Source organism: Rhinolophus ferrumequinum, chromosome 2 (genome assembly GCF_004115265.2).
Source record: "Rhinolophus ferrumequinum isolate MPI-CBG mRhiFer1 chromosome 2, mRhiFer1_v1.p, whole genome shotgun sequence".
Classification (NCBI taxonomy): domain Eukaryota; kingdom Metazoa; phylum Chordata; class Mammalia; order Chiroptera; family Rhinolophidae; genus Rhinolophus; species Rhinolophus ferrumequinum.
The window spans coordinates 44,686,948-44,692,404 of NC_046285.1; positions in this window are offsets into that span (position 1 = coordinate 44,686,948).

Sequence of the window (5,457 nt, forward strand, 5' to 3'; positions counted from 1 at the left end):
TACTCCTATCATCACAGTTACTACCGCCTCGGGCACAAAAATACCTACAAGTAGGCCTTTAGGGAATTTTTGACCTAGAGTCCCCAGGTATAAAGATGAAGAAAATAGGCTGTGAAATAAGAACAAGCTTTGGAAACAAACAAAGCTGGGTCTCCACAGCAGCTGAGTGATGTTAAGCAAATTCCTTACCTTCTCCAAACCTCAGTTTCCTAGCACATATTCAGAAATTACTAAATCATAGCACTGAATAACAATAATAAAAACAAATATGTTAATAAAGCTCTTCCTGAGAAAGAGTCAATCTCAGGGCCAGTACCAAATCTTTCTTCTAAATGTTTACTCACTCACCTCACTGACTACAAATCTAATCCCAGTTGGGCCTATCTGGATATCTTTGTTCTGAAAAATTCTCCCTCTGTCCCTTTCTGATGTCCAGGGGTGGGAAGCCAAACTCCAGTCACAGTTTAATCTTCAAGTCAAGAATCAAAATACAACGAGAACAAAAGAAAAAAAGAAAACATGTATATTCTGTCAAAAACATCAGTTTGAAAACTAACTAGCTAACCAGAGAATCAAATATTCATTACATAATGTCGGAAAATTCTTCATTATAACTTGAAATGATTGCCTAATTATTTGGCTTTCTTATTATACGTACAAGAAATGAAATCCTCCAGTAAGTGAAAGAAACATAACTGGAAAACAGCAAAAGGTATATCGCCTAGAGATGACAGAAACCACAGTTATCCGATCTGGATCAAAAATATTAAACAAAGAAAAAATGCTCACTATTCTGTCAGCTTTAAGATATTTTCAGCTTGCTCAAACTGAAAACGTCCCCCTGCGGTCTTGTAAAACTCACTGAATTGGAGTCAAGTGGCGTAAGCAGCAGCTTCATCTTCAAAGATGCCATGTAAAATATACATATTAACAAGCAGAGTTTTTCTCATTCTTAGGCCTTCACTCTGTTTCTCTGCTCTGCTCTAAGCATCGGCCATGTCTTAGTTGTGTAATATCAAGTAGAGTTTACATTTTCTTGCACCTGCCACCACCTCCCAACCTTGAGGCCTCAGCCATCGCCAGGGGAGCCCTCCTGGATTCCTCCAGTACAGACTGAACTTCCTGAGCCAATAAATCTGACATAAGACGTCCTTTCCTTCCTCTAAGACAGTACCTGGTAAATAGTACCCAGGTTAAACTGTTTGTATTTGAAAAAGCAAATAAGCCAAAAAGGCATGTTTGTGGGTGAGTGTCTCAGTGCTTTGCTCTGCAAATTCCTCCTGAATAACTGATGAGACCAGGGACAAGCAGAGTCTGACACCTGAAACAAAATTAGATCTGTGAATTCCAATTTCCAGTTCCAAACACCTCTTCGAAATTTGGGAGTTCTGATACATCCTGCCATTTCCATTTTGCAGAACACTGGTGGACTGCTGTAGACTCGATTAGGTATTTGTCTTCTCGGGCCCCCATGCCATTCTTTGCAATGAGCAGGCGGAAGGAGACCCAAGCAGGATGACTGTGAACTAAGAGACAGAAGAGCTGGTGACCATTTCATTCTCTTCTTCAGCTCTTTGAATTTTAGCTTCCCTTATCCTTCCCACTGGGCATTGAGATAAATCTCACTAAAGTTACCGTAGCCATCAGAAAAGGGAGGAATTGACCAACCAATTCTGGAAACCCTCCTCTAGGCCTAGAATTACACAAAACTCTGTATCTCCAACACCTAAAATAGTGCCTTGTGAATACAGGACACTTAGTAAATAAGGTTTGTTGAATGAATGAGTGTGAAAAATAGGTTTGATCCTATTGCAAAAGAAAAAAAAACAGCTCATGAGAAATTACAAAATAAAAAATCAAAAAGGTCTAATTTGACCCTGAAAACAATGCCTGATGGGAAATAAACAGGAGACGCGACAAAAAGCAGGAGTGGCCAGACACCGAGCGGTTGGAATCTGAGAAACGGACAAATCTACTAGAGTAGGGCAGGTGGTCCCTCAAGCTTTCAGAATTTGACAGCAGAAGTGTTAAGCAGGTGGTTTGACCATTAGCAAGTAAAAGTTTGGCAAGGGCCACCAGCAGACAGACCGGGGCTAGCCCTGGAAAAGTGTAGCCACAGCTAGAGACTCACTTGTGGGGTCTCAAGAACACAGATGGCACCTCTAGGGATTCAGTAAGCACCCACTGTTTCGATACAATTAGCAAGAAATCTCTCACTGCACAGCTGCGGAAAGAAAGCCTGGTGTTCCTTCAATCTCCTGTGCCTCGACTCTGCCTTGGTCTCAGCTGTCACTTGAGACCTGAGTGAGGCTGAGCCTACAACAGTACCAGGGACAAGCAGACATCACCGACATGGCACTCCTTGTGCCAGGCACTGTTAAACATGGTCACTCATTGAATCCTCTCACCAACCCTATGACGTAGGCACTATTATCAGCTCCACTTTACAGATGAGGAAATTGAAGAACGGAGCACTTACATCCTTGTAAGTGGCACAGTGGGGATTTAAACCTGAGCAGCCTAGTACCAGAGTCCAGGCTCTGAACACTGTATCGGCTGCTTATTGGGGCCCCTGGCTGTGGGGCTCTGGGTACTCTGTGTTCTTTCTAAGCAGGACCAACACAACCAGCTGCCTATGTGGACATCTGCACTTTGAAATATGCAGAATTCGAAAGCAAAGCCTCATACACAGGATGGCACGGCCCAGTAAGCATAAGGCAGCAGGGCAAAAGCCCCGAAGGCCCTGACGCTTGCTCATGCAGTGAAGTAAAAGTTACACATGAGACTCAGCTATGCAGGAATGGGGTTTAATCCCCATGCTCTTGGGTCCTCATCTCTCTTTACCTGCCCTTGCAAGACTTCCAAGCAATCACTTGTGGCTTAAAACAGTCTCCTTGGGGTGAATGCTCAGTGCATTCAGGATTCACCCCTTTAGAGTCCACAGAGGGTGGACTTACTAACTGCCCAGCTCTGGGAAAGAAACTTCTGGAAGGAGTCGTGTCCCACTTACTTCTGGGGATGGGCCTCTTTAGCATGTGGCTATTTCAAAAAACAGTAAAGAAAATTAGAAATTCAGTTCCTCGCTCAAACAAACTTGCCACATTGCAAGTGTCCCCTTATGGTTACCATACTTGGATAGTACAAACAATAGTGCAAATATATACCATTTCCATCATTGCAGAATATTCTATTGGACAGTACTACACACACACACACACACACACACACACACACTCTCTCTCTCACAGTGCTGTCCAATAGAATAGTCTGTGACAATGAAAATGTTTTATACCTGTACACATATATACATGTGCGTGTATTCTTATTTGTCTACGTGTAGCTTACTTTCCTTAAAAAATAACATATATACAATAGAACACATATATAACAAGACACTCAAGGATCAAGTCAGAAGCTCCTTGCTTTGTAGAACTAAGCTCTGCAAACAGATGGCAGTGGGATCTTGAACAAATTACTTAATCTCTTGAGCCCCAGCTTCCTTGTCTTTAAAATGAGAGGTAATAATAACACCAGTCCAGCCAACCTCTCAAGCGGTTATAACAATCACTCGAGATAATGCACATGAAAATACTTCCAAATTTTTAAGACAACACCCAAATTTAGCCATTGTTATTCCTATTCTAATAAAGAATCATGCTATAGAGTACATGTTTATGTCCCCCCAAAATTCATACGCTGAAATGTCCCCTCCAAAGTGACAGTGTTTGGAGGTGAGATCTTTGGGAGGTGATTAGGTCATGAGGGTGGCGCCTCCATGTACCGCATTCGTGGCCTCATGAAAGACGCTCCGCAGAGCTCCGTTCAGCCATGTGAGGACACAGAGAGAAGAAGGTTATCTATGGACCAGGCCACAGGCTCTCACCAGACATCAAAATTGCCAGTGCTTTTATGGAATTTTCCAACCTCCAGAACTTAGAAAAATAAATTTCTGTTATGTAAGCTCCTCAGTCTATGGTATTCTGTTATAGGAACCTGACCTAAAACAAATCCTTATTTTGTTTTTTAAAGAAAAAACAATGTAGCGGAACCCAGACTAATTATATCTCAGATGCTAAAGGAATTTGCATCTGTATCTCGGTTACTCTATGTTGGCATGAGAAAATCATGAGGAACAGACAATGTATTAGAAAATTGAAGATGGACGTGTCTAAAAGGAGGGAAAGGCATGGTACCTGTACCAACACATTACTTAATTCTTCAAAAATTTAGAACATACTTTATAACAAAATATTTTTAAATATTCAAAACAAAATATATTTTGCAGAATTACTTACCAAGCTGAATAATGATAGAGATACTGCAAACATAGTATGCCTTGATTTTAGCAAAGTATTTAACATTCTCCTAACATATCCCTGTGATTAAGACAGTGAAATGGGGACTAATGGGCAGTGTGATTATATTTGTGTCTGCTTGAAAACCTACCTCCAAGGAGGCTTGATTATATTTCAAAGTTAGCTTGAAAGGGGGTCTGGAGAATATTGTCCTTGGAGCCATTCTGCTGTACAGTTTTGACAATGATGAATGCTCTCAATGGGAGTGTTTACCTATGACAACACAGAACAACTCACCTAGGCTTCAACAGAGAAGGCTTTGAAGGGACAGCTCCAGCAGGGCGTGGCCGGCGGGCAACTTCAACTCTGGGCAAGAACACACACACACATTCATAGTGGACATTTTGTCTTGCTCATCTAATTACAACCATGCAAAGATACACAAGTATATTACTAACCCCACTTTAGAATTCAAGAAACTGAGAGAGTGGTTAAATAAATTGCTTAGAGTCACAGGGTCAGCTAGCAGCACAGTGGGGATTCCAGCCCTGGTTTCCCTCACCCCCAAAGACTTCCAGTTTTTTCTCCACCCCACATCTAAACACATAGCTGGGAAGTATCTTCACTCCCCGCAATGTACAACTCCTTTCTTTATCCTTTCTCTGCCTTCCTCTTTCTCTTTACTGCTTCTTTGCCTTTTCTAGTATCTGCTCTTGACTTTCTTCCCTGCCTATGCCTTAAGCCTACTCATGTCTAGGCAGATGTTGTTTTACCAGAGTTCTTAAGGAGAGGCTAAGGGCTGATCCCTGCCCTAGATGTTCATGTTCCCCCAAAGGCAAAATCACTAGCTATCCCTAACATAGTTGAGACTGACCCATATTTTACTGTTTGTTCCATTTTCAACTCCATCGGGAAAAATAATTGTCCTATATTTTAAATTGGAACTAGGGTGTGTGCGCGCAGGGTAGGGGAAGGTATATACATGTGTGAGTGAGACAAAGAGAGAGAGAGAGAGAGAGACAGACAGACAGAGAGACAGAGAGACAGAGAGAGACAGAGAGAGACAGAGACAAAGAGAATATATAATACCCTCATTTCCTGATTTTACAGTTGAAAAGTACTAGGTCAATCATATGTTGTCCAGGCAGCATTCTGAAAGCAT